Below are 21,486 nucleotides of genomic sequence, written 5' to 3'. Positions count from 1 at the left end.
AACAAAGACTTAGATTTTGTTACGTTGCTTATACATTTAAATATGCAATAAACATCAATTAAATGTAAAACATAACAACATTATGACAAAAATAATCTGTTTCATTCCTTTGGAAAATAACATATATAATTTTACAGTATTCAATCACTCGAAAGGTGATTTCTAGTACACAAACTCTAACATTTTGCTGTGTGTATTTTTTTCATATTTGTAGTAATATTTTTTAATTACTTGTAAGCCATTGCTAAAGAATGTGATCATCTCGAGATCATAAAGAATAACTTAAATGCTTTACCGTAAAACATTTACTTATTGTTTTCGGAATAATATAATTAAAAAAATGTTTATTTACGAATCAAATCAAGTAATTTTGGACTCAATTTACTACTAGTATTTTAAAACCATTCTCAATGTGTTGCACGAATTCATAGCTAATTTGTTTACTTTGTTGCAATTAACACACCTCTTGATTACAATCGGTGATAATTGATTTTATGTATTTTGTATAAAAATATTAAGCAAAAGAAAAGTAATACACTATCGTCCTGTAAAAATACAGATTTTGTGCAGGACACGAGTTTTAATGTAAAATTGGTAAAATATGAGAGAGATAGAAAGATAAAACGATTGGAATGTTATTAGTAGAGAATGGAAAAAGAAGTGTACTATTCGTGGATAGATGAAAATAGAAAAAGAAAACTATTTTTATAAGACGCAGGAAGTATTATAATTTAAGAATTAGAAAAAAATTCATGCAATTTTTGTATTTCCATTATTCTACCAAATCATAGGCTTTCATTTATACATTTAACTACTGTCATGTTTGGGCTGTGTCATTTAAATACTCCAACAGCTCCCTCTCTCCTCACTTCTTGACTTTGCCTCTCACTCTTATTCTCTCGGTGTTGAGTGATGAAACTAGGGTTTACCCATCTTCTTCTTCGGTGTTCTCTCCGAGCAATAAGCTTGAGAGTTTTGGTCTCTTCTCTCCCTCATTTGCGCGTGTGTATACATTGAGTGAGTGAGTGAGTTGAGTGTTGAGAAACCCCTTGTTTCTGGTCAGATGCACTTGGCCATGTGTGGAGGTTTCTTGTAGTGCTGGAGACTTAGGTGTGTGGTGTTTGGCCGTGGCTTTGATCCTTGATTGTTTTTGCAACAAGATGGTTGCTAGATCAAGGGTTTCTATGGATACGGTGAAGCAGATCTACCATCTGCTATTATTTCTCTTTGACGAGCAAATCAATAGGTGAAAAAGGGATTGGAGGGTCGGATAAAATAGGCATGTGCAGTTATACCTAGTGTAACTTGAGCCTATTTGATATCTTGATTGATTTCCTTTTTTTCTAGTGTTTTTACTTCTGATTATATATGTACTGCTTGTGAACGCTTTTGATGTGTATGCTAAGTGTTTCAGGTGTTTAGATTCATGATTTGAGGCTGCTTGATATAAGAAGTATTTAGATCTGTTGTTTTCTTGTATTACTTTGTAAATTCTGAGCCGGTAGAAACCTTACAGTGGCATCAGATCCAAGGTTAGGGCTCGACCGAGGGTTCGTGCCGTTTTCGCCTCTTCTTTTTGGGCGAATTGTTTCTGATATTATAAGGGATCTCTAATTCGATCTCTTGCTCTGGTATTGTAGTTCGACTTCTCTCTCTGGGGTTCTATTCTTTCCTGGTTCCGTTATGTTCTTTGTCTTTTGGTTTGGTTTGGGTTTTTCTGCTGGTGTCTTGGTGAGGTGTTTGAACCTGCTGGTTTGTTTTACCTTTCTTTTAGACCTGTGGGAAGTTTTAAAATGTGTGGTTGTAACAGAGCTGTGAGTCTTTGTCAGTGACCCCATGCGCCCTTGAAAAATCGAGTGTTAGTGAACTGGGAAATCCGTACCTAGATGCACTCTTGTATAACATCTTGCAATGCTAATGTTCTCTGAGTAAAACCTTCCAGCAGTTTCTCCCTTGCCTTGTTTTCTTCTCTTTTCTATCACCTGTTTAACTTGTTGATATTTATATAATGTCTAATCTCCCTTTTAGCCTTCTTCCCTTTAATGGGAAAGGTAATTTCAGTATTTGGAAACAAAAGTTGAAGTGTATTTTAGTCTATCAGAAGATCTACAAAGTTGTTAATGGATCTGTTGGAACATATATACTAAAAAGTATTTTTCGAGTTTATTATGAATTTGATAAATTGTTTGTATATTCTAATCTCTCCTTATTTAATGAGAATAATAAATGTTTTCTTCATACTATGTATTTTACTTTAATGGGTATTGACCGTCTTTAATTATATATTTAATTATATAATTAAAACACCGAAAAGTAAAATCAGTCTAAGTCTTCTACAGTGAAGCAGATCGAGGCGGCGACGCGACTGGTGGTTGGCGGTTGCCGGTGCTCGGCGGTGGCTGGGCGGCCCGGATGAAGATGGCAACGACGCGATTTCCAAGGCGGCAACGACTAGTTTTTATTTTAGGGTAAAACCCTGATTGGGGTTTTAGATGGCCTGATTAATAGGCAAGAAAATGTTTTGCTTGCATGATAATCAAATGAAAACTATTTTTACTTAAAATGACTAAGCGATAATTATGAACAATCATGTTGTATATGGTCTCCATAAATGGTAATCAAATGTGAAGTAAATTAGATAACATTTCGACCTTTCTTTAGTGGAGTCATGTTATCAGTAGTATTTACAGTTTTCGCAATATCTGAATAACTAAAATGGTTATTTTAAATGAAAGGCATATTTCTGAAGTAATATTGTGTCTAGTGGGAGCAATATTATCAAGAAGTAAGCATTGTTTAAAAGATGTTAACCATAGTCTTAGAATCTCATTGAGTGGCGTGCGACATTTCTTTAGAGAAGTATTCAAAGCAAGATAAGATTCTTGAGGTCTAGAATTATGGTACTAGCTTAGGAAATACTAGGCAGTCATGCCATTCTTATGATCTCTAGACTATCTGTCGGTATTGTGACTAACAAAAACTTTTTTAAAATCTAAATAATCCATGACATCTTTTGGTGCTTGTTTATTTAGCGTTTTAATAGCATATGTGATTCTCGAATGTTTTATGGTTTTGCATTCTTTTACCATGTATGGTTTGTGTGAAGGAAACCTTTTATTTTTCTCAGTCAATACCAATTATGTCGCTTAATCCATTATCTGTGATATTGAAAGAAAACTCGAAGGCCAAAAATTAAGTAGACTGGAAATATAAATGGATAAGATTCTCATTGCTGAAAACTTAAAGTGTGTACTCACCAATTCATGTTCTCCATTTGCTCGACAAAATTTCACAAAGAGTTTGAGAATGCATTTTATGCATGTACTCGACAAGTTCTTTAAGGTAGAAGGTCAAGCTACTTTCTTGAACGTAGTAAGACAAGTTTTGATTTATACCGATGTAAAAGGGATATCCAAAGAGGACATTGTTCAAATTTTATTGGAAATCCAAAAGAGGTAGAATGCTTTGAGGAATCTTCTGATTACCCAGATAGTTTCTATAGTCAGTTCATTGACAATTGTAATAAGAAGTGACTATAAGAAGGTTGTTACTGAAAAGTTGGAAACCTTCAGCATGATATTCACTTTATTATTGTTGGAGGAAGATAACATGATAGTTGACGAATTCATTAAGACTACATCTTTTCTATGTCCTAGTTTTATCGAACAGAAGACTAGCAATGGAAAGAGGGAATAGCTGAATTGTCATCAATGTTTGCTAGAAAGCAAGAAGGGCAAGAGAATTTTGGTGAAGAAGCAAAGAGAAGATGCATTGTAAGTCAGATTGACTTCTTCAATAGAAGGACAATGGTTTAGATAGCAATGCAACTTCTTAAAGAGAATAGATGCATTGTAAGTCGAATTGACCTCTTCTATAGAAGGACAATGACTTAGGTAGTAATACAACTTCTAAAAGAGAGTTCCAGATCCAGTTGGGCAGTTGTTGCAGAGGTAGCTATTTATGCTCACTTTATTATTTTGTTTTGATAAGTAAGATTTTGTTTTATTGGTACAATGTTTTGGTTAGAAAGAATTCAGTTTCAGTTTCTAAACTTGTATATGATTAAGCGATGTTCTATGTCATTTTATAATGTGTACATTATTAAGAAATGTGATTCAAATATCTATCATAGTACCATAGAAAAGCATCATAGTATCTAATCAAAACAATATCAATGCAACAAGATTGAGCCTTACACAACCGTTCAACTTCTTAGATAATGAATGATAAAAGTATTTATGGCACTTAGACATAAGACCAGGAAAGTACTTGGAAATTGTTCAAACTGATTTTGTCTAACTCAAGTGACTATAGAGATTTTAATACCTTGTTTGTTAAATAGCTTGAAAGTCAAGATAGTCTGGTTGATGCACTATAAGTTAGAATCATTTGATGGTTCAAGGGATTCAGAATACTTATAGAGATGCAACATAGAAAGACTAGCAAGACTAATTGGTTTACACCATAGGAGACAGGCAATGAGTTAAGATAAGTAGTGGGAGTTAAAACCTAGTTGACTACCCCAAGCATTCTTCTAAAGAATGAGATAGTCATATAAGAAGATATCGAAGTCTCTCGATGATAAGTTCGATATGTGAACAGTTTTACTCAATAACACCTTATCATTAATGGGATATACGTTGAAAACAACGAGTTATACCTTAAAGAAACTACCATAACATCAATATCTTTTACACCACACGAGTTGTGGACTAGAGGTAAGTCTAGTCCAACATAAGTCAAGGTGTGGAGTTATTCCAACACATGTTTTGAAAAAGGTATCCAAGTAATTGGAATTGTATACTGAGGTATGTTTTAAAGTTATCCCAAATGATAGAAATGGTATAAGTTCTAAATTCTTCAGAACTAAAAGGTATTTGTTTATACGAATACTAGATTTGGATGAAGACTATGGGAAGAACTACAAGTCTAACAAACATGATGATTCTCAAGATAATGAGAATATCTATTTTCCATCTTAAACAAGAAGTTATACCATTAGAAACTTGTGCAATAAGAAAAACAATGTTTGTACCTATGATTGTAAGAGTCATGTCGTAGTGGGAGCATTCTTCGGGAACATAATAAGTTCATGTGCCTAAGAGAGTCTTTAAACTCTGTCTTAGATCAACTTGGACCTAATCCCTGTAACTACAAGGACAATGCACATTTAGATAATCGTTTTTTGTAAAAATGATAGATTATGAATAATAATCTACGATAGACAATAATGTTTGTAAGACTTGCGATACTACCCATAGGCTATTTAAGCCAGTGGGAGCTAGTGGATCGATAAGTGTAAACATGGATCTTAGAAGGCTAGAATAATGGCTAATAGGTTATGCCAAATATAATCATCTTCTCGTCTGCCATTATGCCTAAGTCGATCAGTATCATATTGTCTATTGTAGCCTACATAAATTAAGATGTATGTATTATGATTGTCAAGATAGTTCTCTTTGGTAGAAGTCTTGAGGAGATCATCTATATGGAACATCTTAATGGTTATGTAATGAAGGGCAAGAAACATGTGATTTGGAAGCTTATATAGATCATTTATGGTCTCAGGCAAGGATCTAAATCATAGAACATGTGTTTCATCCTCGTTGTCAAATCTTTTGAATTTGACCAGTGCCCTCAACATGGCTACAAGTACAAGAAAGTTAAAAGTGTACTATATTTGGTATTTTTTTGGTACTATATGATGATCACATCTATAAAAGTTGATAAACAACTAAGAGGGTTATCTAGCGTAGGAAACTAGTTGTCTACCCAGTTTAACGATGAAGGATTTGAGATAAACTAGTTACATTCTAAGCATCTAAGTCTTTAGATTGCTAGAAAAGAATGTTATGTTTTCTTAAAAATCCTACATCTACACAATACTTAGACACTTGACAATGAAAATTCCAAATAAAAGTTTTACTTCTCTAGATGGAATTATCTTGTCTCTAGTCAAGTGTTTTCCGACACTGAATGAGATCAAGAAGAATGAGACAAGTTCTATAATTGGAAGTCTCACGTATGCTATGATGTGTATTAAGTTACATATTAGCTTTGCTGTTGGCATAGAAGTTTGATATCATTTTAACCATGTCCAAGGACATTGGATTCAGTAAAGAATATACTATAGTACTTGAAGAAGACTAAACGGTATACTCTAGTTTACCAGACATCAATGTTATGTCCTTTAGGTTACATCGACCAAATCTTATAATTGATCGATGATCGAGCAAGTCATCCTCGGACTATGTATTCCGTTAGGAGTTGAAAACTGAGTCATGAAGGAGTGTGATTACATCACGGACTCTATCTTGAAAATTATAAGTGTGGTTTCATCAGAAACTGCTAAGGTAGTTATTCATCTTAGTAACATCCTAATACATTTGACCGTGATTCCAAGTATGCAAATGAGTATTATATTTTGTTATGATTACTCTAGCCATGCATCTAACTCAAGGGACACACGACCTGATGAACCTAAGCAAACATATAGAGATGAAATATAATATCATTCAGGAGATTGTACAGAAAGAAGACATACAAGTAGTCAAGATTGCAATAGAAAACAACCTTGTTGATCCTTTCCCAAAAGCCCTATCGGGTGGGACGTTTAATCTTCATATCGAAGGCATAGATCTTAAGTGCATTAAAGACTCAGACCTACTTTCTCTATAAGTGGGAGAAATTGAAGAAAATTGACAGTAGTATACTCGAAAGCATGTTTTGAGTATAAGTGGGAGATTATTGGAACATATATACTAAAAAGCATTTTTCGAGTTTATTATGAATTTAATAAATTGCTTGTATATTGTAAACTCTCCTTATTTAATGAGAATAATAAATGTTTTCTTCATGCTGTGTATTTTACTTTAATGGGTATTGACCGTTTTTAATTATATATTTAATTATATAATTAAAACATTAGAAAGTAAAATCAGTTTAAGTCTTCTTCATTGAAGGCTGAGTCATGGAACAAGTCATTACAGTAGGTGACCCAGCCAGAACCTTGTAGAAGTAAAACTTTTTCACAACCTAGATAGGCTTTGGCTACCTATCGCGTAAGGTTGCAGTGTCCATCTGAAATTCGTCTTTACCTTGAGAATGACTAGTGATACTAGTGTGGTATAGCATTGAAAGAATCTAATATATAGACATGTTTTTATTGCTATCTACTGTAAGACGATGTCTTGGAGATTTAATATTTCTCAATCTTTGTAATAATATAGGGCACACGTTATTTAATCATACGCTGCTTTGACTTATCAATAGGTGTGGATTTCTCGTAACCTAATATTCATGATATCTTAGGCAATAGTAATTGATAACTAGTATGGTGTCAGTTTTATTATTACATTGAATCGTGTGTTTGCGCGGTATGACTATATCCGTAAGAGGTGCTCAAGAAAAGTTCTATTGTTTGGAAACCCGGCCTGTTTGGATTTTATCCTAGAATAATAGAAAAGGCAAAGTATATTTTAATATACTTCTCGTACTAAACAAACTCTTGGAAATAAAAGATATTAATTAATTTAAAGTCCATAGCAGACTACAAATTAATTAATGGATATAGAAAGTCTTAGACACGAGAAATAATATATTAAAGAGGTTAACCCGAATTTCTTGTAATCACGGATTGGACGAGCGGTCAGTGTTTTTTCGATAGTGGCACAAGAAATATTCCATTGGCCTTATATTGAATTATGAGTTATAATTTAATTAGTAAAGAAGGTCCAATGGGGAGGCCAAATCTAAGGCCCATAGATCCCTAACCTAGCCCATCACAAACTCTATAAAAAAGGATGAAGGAGGTGTGACAAATATACACAACACATGAAGTGAAACCCTAGCCTCCACACCTTGGAATTTTCGGCCCTCTCTCTCTAATAGAGGTGATGTGTAATTTTAGGTCTTTTTAAATCAGAATAGATATGCACTCAAGTTCACAAAATTATCCCTAATATTACCACTTCATTGCAAGAGTACAACTTCATGTGTAGTAATTTAAGGTGTCGATCCACAGGGAAGGTAAGTTTGTTTAACTCCAAATAAATAAAAATAACAGTAAAGATGAATGTTTTTGTTTGAAGTTTGTTTTCTGAAAATAATGAAAAATAAAGTTGAATTCAAATTAACATAAGTGAGACAATTGTTACTCCAAACACTTGTAAACAAGACACGGATTAATCCTATGCATTCAATTCTATCTCATACGTTCGGGACAATTTAAAATTATTCAACCTGCAAGCACTAAACATGCTAAGCATCCACTAGTCAAAGAATAGCAAAACACTTAATCTTTAAACCAAATTCAATAATCCTAAGAACCATACGGAAGCGTGAGATGCAAAGTACAATTGCAATTAAGATCAAAATCCATTATCAAGTTGTCATCTCAACAATTCCAATTGATAATTCATTACCACCACAATCCATCTCAATTCAAGCTAAAGAGACATTAAATCAAGACTATATAATTATCACTAAAGATGCACCTAAAGTAATAAATTCATTGAATCAAATAAGTAGTAATAACGAACATGAGATAAAAGCGAGCATATAATAAATCACGAAATCAAAATGTCATACTATGTGTTTGGAGCAACACAAAATTCTTAGCCTAACATAATTAAACCAAGAACAATAATAAATAAAGATAAAACCCTAGAAACCATGGAGTAAATTTGGAGTGGATGATGGCTGGAATTTTCTCCTTTCTCTCCTCACTTAATTTCCTCACGCTAAAAATTCCTCCAAGCTTCTGCCGTCTTTTTTTTTCTCCAAGTTGCGTCCGCTTTTCTTCTCTCAAAAGTCACCCTCTCCAAAAAGTGGCTACTCCCAAAAGTAAAAGTGGCGTCTGCTCTCAATCTCGTGCCTTTTTATATATTTCTTTTTCTCCTTGCCCAAGTAGGTCATGCCACCTTCCAAGTAAATTGGGCCTTTTTTTATTTTGCTAATAATTGATAGGACCATTTGTATAATTTGCTGCCAAAAATAAATAAAACTGAAAATTAGTCTTCCAATATTTAAACTTTGTACCACACATAATCCACTCTACATGAAAATATATCAATTAATATATAATAACTAAACGTCAATAATTAATTGATAGATGATTTTCATATAAAAAATAGGAGAAATCTTTGAGTAGAATTAGCATTATTTGATTTACATCAAAATACCCCCAAACTTAAGTTTTTTGCTCGTCCTCGAGCAAGATAAGCAATCAAGCACAAAGGTTTTAATTCATGACGAGACTCGTGAAATCCCTAAATTCATATCATAAAAACTCTCACAAGTCAAGAGATTATCTTAGCTAACTCCACATTCTCCTTTAAACATGACTTAGAATGAAAGTATGAACACAAACCAGCTCCCTAAGATCTAGTTATCCAACAAGCAATCCAAGTCCAAGCAATGACTCTAGTGTCTCAAACCATCGTTGCTAAATCGTCAAAAGAAGTTCATTCGGCTATTCTTTATTTTAAATCTATAAGGTTTTTCCACAAAACTCAAAGCGGAACTCATCAACAAAATGTGAATACCTTTTTCACAAATCAAAAGGTCTTTATTTGTGGTTGTAATGGGGCTTTTGGTTAAGGTGGGATATCAAATTTGGTTAGTAGCTCATTCCACCATAATCAAGAATACTAGCACATCCCATAGGACAACATCTCCCAAAGCTTCATAATAATTAAGCATGAAATTTCCACAGCTCACCACCCCCAAACTTAAGATTTTTCAACATAATAAATCAAGCTACTTTTTTTTCTTTCTTTCGAGCACTAATTTGAGTTTTTTCTCTTTTTTTTAGCCTTGGCTTTTTCTCTATGAACAGGCTGCCTTCTTTTTTTTTTCACTTAGCAACTTTGCACTTTATTTCTCAGGCATAAATTGAATATTACATAACAAACATCTAAACTTATGGCCTTTTTCTTGCCACCAACAACAACTACCCGAAGATGTGCTAGCACCTCAATTTTAGTGATAAGGACTGAAAAGAAGGGCTAACAATAGGATATATCATGTAGGCTAGTATAGTGACTTCAAAATTGTAACAAAGAAATTAGGCTATAAGGCTCAATCTGGCTCGCTAGGGGTTCATGTAGGGTCAGGCATGTGATATTTTGGCAATGAGGCTTTTAGTCCTAATGCCTAGATCATTTTTGTGCATCGACATCAACAAAATATAGTCAAGTCCTACTCAAATTATGCAAATTAACCATATAGATTTTTAACTCATTTTTCAAAACCGAAATAGTTCTCTCTCCTTAGCTCAAGAAATCGGACACTAAAGAACACTACTCTTTCCTAAATTAACAAGTAAGACTCCTTGTTCTCCAGAAACAAGTAAGTGACAACTAAGTTCATAGCACAAGTTCACAGAAAAGCTAAATCCACTTAGAGACTCCCAACAAGTATGATCAAGTAACAATCCATAAGAAATCATTCTAACATGCACACACAGAATTCAGAATTTCAAACCTCCCCCAAACTTAAATTCTACATTGTCCCCAAGGTAGAAGACAAATATAAGGTGGGTATAAAGATACTCCCCTGTCATTGTGAAGCTCATGGGTGGGTGGGTTGGGCGACTCTTTTTTCCAACAGCAGAGATACGACCTTCATCTTCACTCCTACACAAAAAAAACAAAAATTAAAAATTAAAAATTAAAAAAATACTCAATTCAAAATAAATATTGAGGGAAAGAATTGAGCAAACAAAACCCCCAAAATATGAAAGCAAAAACAAAAGAACAATAAAAGACTTGCGTTGCCTCCCAATCAGCGCCTTTTTTTATAGTCATTGGCTCGACCTTCTTCATCCTCGGTCTACACTTTCGAACTCTCTAGTGTGACCACCTCTCTTGCTTCCTTACCACTTTCACCACCAACATAGGCCTTCAATCGTTGGCCATTAACCTTCCACAAATTGTCATTTTTTGGGTCTTGAATGTCAACAGCACCGTAGGGGTACACCTTGTGCACCACATAGGGACCCCACCATCTTTAGCCTAGAGTTGTACAAAAGAACCAGCTGTCCTTCATGAAATTGACGAGGCTTAATAGTTGCATCATGTATCTTCTTGGCACGTTCCCTGTAGAGATCAATAAGCTTTATGCTCAAGTTCAACCGGCAAGTGACAGGCTTTTCCAAAAACCATCTTGTATGGCGAAGTTCCAATTGGAGTCTTGTAAGCCGTTTGATATGCCCACAATGCATCATCTAACTTTTCTGCCCAATCTTTGCGAGACGGCTTAACTACCTTCTCCAACGTCCTCTTGATCTCACGATTCGAAACTTCCACTTGGCCACTGGTTTGGGGATGGTATGGGGTAGCAACTTTATGCTAAACACCGTATTTGTTAAGGAGGTTTGTAAAAAGCTTATTGCAGAAATGTGTTCCTCCGTCACTGATGATAGCCCGTGGTGTTCCGAAGTGGTTAAAGATATGTTTCTTGATGAACTTCAAGACAACTTTGGCATCATTGGTTGCTGAGGCAACTGCCTCTACCCACTTAGATACATAATCAACAGCTACGAGAATGTACTGTTGCTCATTTGACTTGGGAAATGGTCCCATAAAGTCTATTCTCCACACATCAAAGAGTTCGACCTCGTGGATATTGTTCATTGGCCTTTCATTCCTCCACGAGATATTGCCTGTTCTTTGGCAACTATCACATCTCTCAACATAGGCCTTTGCATCCTTGATTATCGATGGCCAAAAGAATTCGGATTGGAGCACTTTATATGCAGTGCGACGTGCTCTAAAGTGGCCGCCATACGCAGAATCAAGGCAAGCGGACAAAATCTGATTATGTTTATGCTCTCTCACACATCTCCGAATTACTCCATCGCTGCCAATACGAAAGAGGAATGGATCTTCCCATACATACATGCGGGTGTCACTCAAAACTTTTTCTTTTGGTTTGAAGAGAGCCCTTCTGGTGTGATACCAGTGACAAGGTAATTTTCTAAGCTAGCAAACCACGGCATGTATGTTTCCCGAGTTGTCACTTGCAACACTTGCTCGTTAGGAAATTTCTCATTGATGACTTTTTCTTTTTCCTCTTGCGTCTCTTGCAATCCTTCCAATCTTGAAAGATCGTCGGCTACCACATTTTCAGATCCTTTCTTGTCTTTAATTTCAACATCAAACTCTTGCAATAGTAAGATCCATCTCACCAAACGCGGTTTGGCATCCCTATTGTTCATCAAATACTTAATAGTCGAATGGTCTGTGAAGACCACCACCCTCGTGCCTAATTAGTAAGCACGGAACTTCTCAAAAGCAAATATTACTGCTAGCATTTCCTTCTCCGTCACTGTGTAATTCAACTGCGCATCATTGAGTACTTTGCTGGCGTAGTATATAGCATGAAGAATCTTATCCTTTCTCTGGCCTAACACGGCCCCCACTGCATAGTCAGAAGCGTCACACATCAACTCAAATGGCTTCGACCAGTCTGGTACGACTATTATGTGTGCTTCGACCAACTTCATTTTCAATAGTTCAAATGCCTTAAGGCATGCATCATCAAAGACGAACTTGGCATCCTTCTCAAGTAAGTTGCACAATGGCTTTGCAATCTTTGAAAAGTCTTTAATAAACCTCGGGTAGTTGTTGTTGGTGGTGCTAGCACATCAGTTTAGATGCTTGTTGTTGTTGGAGTATCCATCTAAAATTGAGGTGCTAGCACATCTTCGGGTAGTTGTTGTTGGTGGCAAGAAAAAGGCCATAAAATTAGATGCTTGTTATGTAATATCCAATTTATGCTTAAGAAATAAAGTGCAAAGTTGCTAAGTGAAAAAAAAGAAGGCAACCTGTTCATAGAGAAAAAGCCAAGGCTAAAAAAAAGAAAAAACTCAAATTAGTGCTTGAAAGAAAGAAAAAAAAGTAGCTTGATTTGTTATGTTGAAAAATCTCAAGTTTGGGGGTGGTGAGCTGTAGAAATTTCATGCTTAATTATTATGAAGCTTTGGGAGATGTTGTCCTATGGGATGTGCTAGTATTCTTGGTTATGGTGGAATGAGCTACTAACCAAATTTGATATCTCACCTTAACCAAAAGCCCCATTACAACCACAAATAAAGACCTTTTGATTTGTGCAAAGGTATTCACATTTTGTTGATGAGTTCCGCTTTGAGTTTTGTGGAAAAACCTTATAGATTTAAAATAAAGAATAGCCGAATGAACTTTTTTTGACGATTTAGCAACGATGGTTTGAGACACTAGAGTCATTGCTTGGACTTGGATTGCTTGTTGGATAACTAGATCTTAGAGAGCTGGTTTGTGTTCATACTTTCATTCTAAGTCATGTTCAAAAGAGAATGTGGAGTTAGCTTAGATAATCTCTTGACTTGTGAGAGTTTTTATGATATGAATTTGGGGATTTCACGAGTCTCGTCATGAATTAAAACCTTCGTGCTTGATTGCTTTCTTGCTCGAGGACGAGCAAAAAACTTAAGTTTGGGGGTATTTTGATGTAAATCAAATAATGCTAATTCTACTCAAAGATTTCTCCTAATTTTTATATGAAAATCATCTATCAATTAATTATTGACGTTTAGTTATTATATATTAATTGTTATATATTAACTGAACGTCAATAATTAATTGATAGATGATTTTCATATAAGAATTAGGAGAAATCTTTGAGTAGAATTAGCATTATTTGATTTACATCATAGAGGAATTTGAAAATTCCTCCTTGTGTGTACTTGGCGTTCTTGTCTTCTCCTTCAAGATCCTTATAATTTCTAAGAGATTCCTCCCACAAGGAATTTAGAACTAGAGTTGGGTCATAGGTTTGAAGATCCTTGGTCTTGCAATCACAATCAAGCTTCAAGATCTACACGTGGAGAAGTAGCAACCCACTTCGATTCTTTGAAGAATCATATTGTAAGTATTCAACGTCATAATTTAATTCTAAATTGTGTGATTAATTGAGCAATAATATGTCTCTCCATGTTCAAGCATGAAATTGAATCGATCTACATAATCTCCTAAATAGATTCTTTTGTGGATTTATTTAATTTGCAATTTCCGCTGCGATATCCCGAACAGGATCCACCATTGATGACCCTGCCAAACAAGCTGAAATGAATGAGTTAGCCCGTTCTACTATCTTCTTGTGCGTAAGTGATTCTATTATTAGAAAAGTTGGTGTTGTTGATACTGCAAAAGCCCTGGGATAAACTTGATGAGTTGCATACTAAGACTTCTTTGTCAAACTGCATGTACTTGCTTGAAAAACTTTTTAAGTTCAAATTGGATTTGTCTAAGGACATAGATGAGAATCTAGACTGTTTTTCAAAATTGATTTTAGATATTAAGAGATCCGGTGACAATAATATTGATGATTATACAACCATTGCTCTTATGAATGCAATTCCGAACTCCTGTGGTGATGTTAAGGCAACAATTAAGTATGGGAGAGACAATGTCACCCTAGACATGATTGTTAGTATCTTAAAATCAAAGAACTAGAATTGAAAGAGAAGTTTGATACAAAAGCTGCTCTTGATAAGGTTTTGCAAGTCAGGGGTAGATCCAACACCAAGGCTAAGGATAAACAATCCTTTGACAAAACCTCTGACAAGGGAAACATGAAAAGTCATAGGAGCAAGTCCAGGTCCTCCTCCCAAGACATTAAAAAGTCTAAGAGGTGTTTCAAATGCCATGAACTTGGACACTTTAGTGAGGCGTGTCCGTTGAAAAAGAACAAAAAGGCAGATTCTGACATGGTAGCAAGCCTTGTCAAATCTGATGATTAAAAAATGGTACATGTTTCATACACTGTGATTCCCTTTGAATGGCTTGTTGATTCTGGTTGTACTTATCATATTTCACCTTTCAAAGATTTATTTTCTGAATTAACTTCTGTTACTAATGATTTTTTGTCCATGTCAAACAACAAGCAATGCAAGATTGAAGGCATTGGAAAAGTTTGCCTGAAGTTTAATTCTGGTACCACTTATACTTTGTAAATTTTGAAGTATGTGCCTAGCCTCTGTTACAATCTCCTATCTTGCTCTGCTCTGGAGTGAGAAGGGTTAGAGGGCACATGGGGAAATGGAGTTATAAAAATCATTAAGGGCTCTTTGTGCTTGTTTAAGGCTGATAAGAAAAATAATCTGTATGTTTGCACTGTTATGCCCTTATATGATTTACATACTGCCAATGTTGTCTAGTTGAATAGTATTGTGCTTTGGCATAATAGACTTGGTCATATGAGTGAAAAGACATGCATATTCTGTGTAAGGATAGTATTTTATCTGGTAATGATATGAGCATGCCCTTGCCTTTCTGTGATACTTGTGTAAAGGGCAAGCAACATAGAGTTGCCTTTCCTACTACTGTTCCTACCTGTTCCAGCACTGATGTTCTTGATTATTTATATGCTGATGTTTGGGGGTACTCTTATTTCCTGTCTATTGTTGATGAATTTTGTAACACCCCGACTTTTTCTACTTTTTAGTTGATCTTGAAACGATGTTGATTTTCAAGGAGAAGTTTTGTGTATGTTTAATCCTTGTTTCTTTTCGAGCAAAACGAATTTATTTTGTATTTGGGCTTGTCTATGAAAAAAAATAGAGAGACCAAATCAAATAACAATCTTTTGAGTTCAATCTTATTTGGATAGCCATTTCACAAATAACTTCTTATGAGCCAAATACGTTTTATTTCTTTCTTCTTCAGACCCACTCTTTTTTTTTTACTCAAATTTTAAAACAGCCTATTAGGCCCAAGTTTGAGTTTCTCCCAAAGCATGCACATCTATCGTTTCTTACTTCCCCAACTCAGCCGTTACAAGAGTTGCACCTCTTGCAATTCATTTTTGCACACATTAAATCCCATTATTATACAAGTCCTTTGATTTCTACCAAAAGTTTACTAAATTTGATCACATGTTAATCCCAAACAATCCCCACCGTATACACTCTCCATGTACCAAAATTATACTCCCTCCGTCCAGCAATAGGAGTCCCGTTTTTCCATTTTGGGACGTCCGGGAATAGGAGTCCCGATTCACTTACCATATTTAGAAAAATTAATTACCCTCCCCCAATTCTCAATTACACTCTCCCACTCTCTCAATTACACTGCCGTTTACTCCATCCACTTCCTATGTGGAAACCTTAATCCACGCCGCTTTGACGAAGATTCACCGCCGCCACCGTCGCGATCTACCCCGGTGTCACGAAGATCATCGTGAGGGGAGACGGCGTCGTCGATGTCTCCGGGACGGAATTCGAGCTCGATCTGTGGCGGTTCCGCCTGCCGCCATCCACGCGCCCCGAGCTCGTGTCCGCCGCCTACGAGGACGGCGAGCTGGTGGTGACCGTGCCGAAGGGGGAGGACGAGGAAGACGGCGGCGGGGATTTGGGGAATCGGAGTAGCTTGTTCTTGTACAGTAACCTAATTTCCCCCCTCTTTCTCTTAGCTCCAATTTCAATTTCAAAGAAAACGTGATTCACTTATTTGGTGTTCGTGATTCACACTCACTTATTTGGTGTTCGTGATTCAGATTTGGTGTTCGTGATTCAGACTCAATTTCGTGATTCACTTATGTAATGGAAGGCATTTTTTTATGTTGAGTGTTCTTATTAAATCCAGTTTCCCATTAAATGTGTCCATTTTTTTGGCAGCCTAAAATTAAGTTCATGATGCATAAAATTAAATTCATGTTGCACCCCTTGATATGAAAACGTGCTACATTGTTGTAGGTAAAAAAGAAGGCAGCTGGTTGTATGCGAGCTAAAAAAAGGGTTTAAAACAATTAAGGTGGGTCTCAAATTCCACTATCACACACCATTTATTACACACTCCAAAACTTTCTTAAAACCCGTGCCCTGGAGAAATGAGACTCCTATTGCTGGACGGAGGGAGTACTTCACAAGTTCACTATTCAACCAATTTCATGAGAAGCCGAGAGTTAGAATATGAGAGAAACAATGGTGAAATGAAGAGTCAGCAATTCTTCACACCAGTGGCAGAGGACGTGAACGGTGCGAACAGAGGTGTGACGACAACGGTGAAACTGTCGCTATAAATCTCCAGCAGCGGCGCAAATCACCAGAAAGAGTGGGATGGGAGAGGAATACTGAACCGGAGGTGCGGCAAGACAGCGGCGTCAAGCAGCAGCAGTGGCTGCGTTTGAAGTAATCTGGCGCCGGTGGTGAGTGACTCCAAGCGACGGCCAGACGGGAGGAGCAGCGGCTGCTCATGGAGCCGACGGCGCTGAATCATCGGAGAAGAGAGAAGAGGTTGTAACAGGACTCCCGAGCAGCAGCAACAGCAATGGCGGTGGACGGCTGGCAGCCAAGAAGGAAAAGGCGGCACCAGCTATGTGCTGGCAGCAGTGACCACGGCTGCACCTGCACTGCGGTGCTATCCGGCAGCGGCACGCCAAGTCTCGAACAGCAACAGATCCTGCTGCGTCGCCACATTGGCGGCAGTGCTGCTGTGTTTAGCCGGTGACAACCAGCGAAGGTGAGGGGAATTAATGAAGGAGACCCAAATTCATAGCTAGAGAAATAAAGATAACAAAAGACATTTGCTCAAAGTAGTAAGCTTTCATTTTATGTTCACCAACAAGAATACACTGTATCACTATATATATAACATCAAGTGAAGGTTCTAGAAAGCAACCATTCATAACCCTAAAAGCAGCTAGTAACAAAACTTTATCCTGTTAAATGGCTAAGGAAGATGATTTTGATGTAAAATTTGATGATTTCATTACTGTCGTTGGTTCCCTTTAAATAGGGTGTATAAAACATATACATGGTAAGAGAATAAATTATTCCTAAACAGAATATTATGGCAATCCCTTAATTTAAGGAATTGCTAATTTACTCTCCTAATTGATCGTTTCCTTGTTTAACACTTTCCTCAAATTGAGTTGTTGGATCACTGATAAGTCGTATTCTAGACCTTGGTTACTGGTCAGTATAATGTGCATAATTGGAATATATCTGCAAAACAGTTGCTAAACTGTGCAGGGAAAGTGTTCTAGCCAGTATGTGAATGTTCGGATAATTCAGGTGAAAAGGGCGTCAGTAGGGTGCAATACTGACCAGGATGCATGCCAAAAAAGGCTCGAGATGAAGAAGGAGGATAGCTGGGAAGATCAGCCGCAAGCACGGGGCAAAAGAGTCATTTCATGAAGAGAGTCTACCCTAAAAATCAAGGGAGGCCTCCCTATAAAAGGAAGCCACTTGGAAAGAGAATCATCATCAATTAGTTCATCACTTCTACGCTTAGTTAGAAACCTCTCTTCGGTAGATCGGTCCCTCAGCATTATCCTTCATATTCTCATTTCTCGCCACAGCCATGGTCACCTGAAGCTCATCAGTTCGCCGGAGTTCCACATCCTCTCGATTCAGTCAGCGTGTTTCGTAGTGTTAACAGTTTCATCGCCCGAAGTGGCAAAACAATCTTTATTTGCTTTCTTAGTTAATCGCACTTTGTTTTCTTACGTTGGATCGGTTACATTTTCGATATTTGCTTACTTTGAAGGCTTAGTTGTGATCTAAACGTTTTTCTGATATGAAGTCGTTTTTGTGCATCGGTTCCTGTTTGATTATGTTTCTTTCTGCCTAGATAGCTTAGATCTCGTTGTTACGGTAATTTCCAAGTATTGCGAGCATGTTTTCATTTCCGAATTGATAGATCTGAGTTCATGAGTTGAGATAGCTGTTTGATTTTAGATCTGAAAGGGTTAAGTGTGAAAGCCTAGTTTACGTGATTTCTACCACCTTGCATGTCACCCAGTAAGCGTAATTTCAGTTTCGTTAGTTTAATCTTTTGATTTGGAGTTTAGATTGTAGATCTGTTCTTGTGGAGTTTGTTAACCTGAAATACTCGTTCATGGAATCTGAGTTGTTTGATTTGTGTTCATACTTGTTGGAGAAGACAATGTCCACATCCAAATTTGGGACCACTTTTACTTTATAGTTACTTTTTGCTTTTGTCCTTTACTTTTCTCTACTTTTTCTGCTGGTACCCTACAGATCTGTCAGCCTAGTCACCTAACTACCACTTATTCTCTGATATGCCGTTTCTCCTTTTATAGTAACCCCGTACCGGCCACATAATTTCTGAAACATAATGTCCTACACTCTCACGTACACAGCCGCTTATCAATCATCATTCACCCCTCCTAGTCAGTAGAGTACCATCTTAAATTCTTGCCTAGTTAGAGTCTCAACCCAAAGCGTGGTAGCCTAGTTAGAGTCTCAACCCAAAGCGGTGGAAGATAAGAAAGGGGTTGAGAATAAAGTTGCGGATCATTTGAGCAGGATAATGCAGGATAGGAATAGCGAGGAGGTGCGAGATCGATTCCCGGAAGAGCACTTGTGTGAAGTGATTTTCGCCGCCAGAAAAATTGACTGGGAAGAAGTGATGAAGCTTACTGGCCAGGATGTGACAGAGAAAGGAAAGGAAAAAGTAGGGCAGGAGCCATGGTATGCGGACCTAGACAACTACTTAGTTTCAGGAGAGCTTCCAGAAGTTCCGAACGTCACTAAGACTCAAAGAATGAAAATCAAGAGTGAGGCAAAATACTACTTTTGGGACGACCCATATCTCTGGAGGGTAGGAGCAGATCAAGTGATAAGAAGGTGCGTTCTTGACTGGGTGTAGAGAGACGTATTGACACATTGCCACTCTTTGGCATGTGGAGGACACTTCGGTCTCAAGAAAATGGCAAGAAAGATTCTGGATAGCGGATTTTATTGGCCAACCCTCAACAAAGATGCCTACGAGTTTTGTAGAAGTTGTGAGCGTTGTCAACTGACCGGTGGAATATCAGCACGAGATGAAATGCCACAAGTCCCGATCATTGTTTGTGAGTTGTTCGACATATGGTGGATGGATTTCATGGGGCCTTTTCCCTCATCGTATGGGAACTTGTATATCTTAGTTGCAGTTGACTACGTCTCCAAGTGGGTAGAAGCCAAGGCCACAAGTACGTGTGAGGCGAAGGAGGTAGCCAAGTTTCTCAAGAGTAACATTTTCAGTCGGTTCGGAGTACCAAAGGCCATCATATCCGATCAGGGAACCCATTTCTGTAACCGCACTATCGAAGCCTTGATGAAGAAGTACGGTGTGCACCACAGGTTATCTAGCCCCTACCATCCGCAAGCAAATAGTCAAGCGGAGATCTCTAACCGAGAGATAAAGAAGATTATGGAGAAAATGGTCAACCCTTCTAGGAAGGACTGGAGCATGAGGTTAGAGGATGCTATATGGGCATATCAGACAGCCTATAAAACTCCCATAGGAATGTCTCCATACAGAATCATTTTCAGAAAGATGTGCCACTTACCTGTTGGAATTGAGCACCGAGCATACTGGGCAGTACAACAAGTAAATGTGGATGCTACAGCCCGTGAAGAGGAAAGGGAAGCGAGAAGAAGAAATGAGAAAAAGAGCCAGAAGGGAGCTGATGAACCAGAGAAAACGCCGACAGCGGAGCCCATTCCTCAAGAAACGGCGAGGGAAGATATAGATTTAAATGAGACGGCCAGAAAGCAGGGCCTAATGACTGATGCAGAATTTCAGGCTCTTCTGGATGAGGTAAATAGGACGGAAGATGGTACCGCCACGATGGCTGAGGGTCTAGACCTCGCATCAAGGGTAGTAAAAGAGGGTGAGAAAGACGATGGAGAGAACAACTCAGAAGGCCTATCCGAACGACCAGTAGACGAAGTGGTGGGAGGCCAGACTAGAGAAGAAGGGAAAGAGTCAACAACTCCCCAGACAGAGGCGGGAAAGAGTGATGTGCATATTGAGGAGGAGGAAACAGTAGCAAGAACAGAGGTACCCGGACCAGTGGCACCGCCAGTGATAAAACTAAAAACTGTCAAGAGGAAGTTGGTGTTGAAGGGCGACCCTAGGGCAGAACAACCGAAGCCAAAGAGGGTGTCGCAAAGATGCTTAGGGAAGTGGGCATCCAGTAAAGCAAAGGTAAACACGGCGGCAGATCTTGTGGGGATTTTAAGTGAAGAGGAAGGGACCACTCTCACAATACCTGGGGAGGGATCCTTACCCACTACTGATTTGGAGGATACTGCAGTGGCAACCGAAGCGGTCTCCCAAACGCCGAGTGACCAGAGCGAAGAGACGACGCAGATGGCTGAGGGGCCAGACCTAGCATCTGCACCAGCCGGTCACGTCGAGCTGAGAACTGAAGGTACTCGTATCAGAACTGAAGGTTTTCGATAGCAAGGATGAAGGGAGTAAGCAAGTGAAGAGCGGAAAGGTACTTCATATTCCTTCTTTAGATGAGTTGGGTGCCCGCGAGCAGTTTCTCTCTTATTTGTATGCGTTAGGATTCGAATGGTTATTGGAGAATGGGAACCCGAATATCAGTGTTAGACTAGCAAATGAGTTCTTTACTACATTCAAATTTAGGGTCGCCACAGATTTGGATGAGGTTTCTATTAGCTTTCGGTTGTTTGGAGGGGAGATA

Source organism: Salvia splendens, chromosome 14, assembly GCF_004379255.2.
Source record: "Salvia splendens isolate huo1 chromosome 14, SspV2, whole genome shotgun sequence".
In the NCBI taxonomy this organism is placed as follows: Eukaryota; Viridiplantae; Streptophyta; class Magnoliopsida; order Lamiales; family Lamiaceae; genus Salvia; species Salvia splendens.
The sequence above is the reverse complement of the archived record's forward strand: the minus strand, read 5'-3'. Positions refer to the sequence as shown.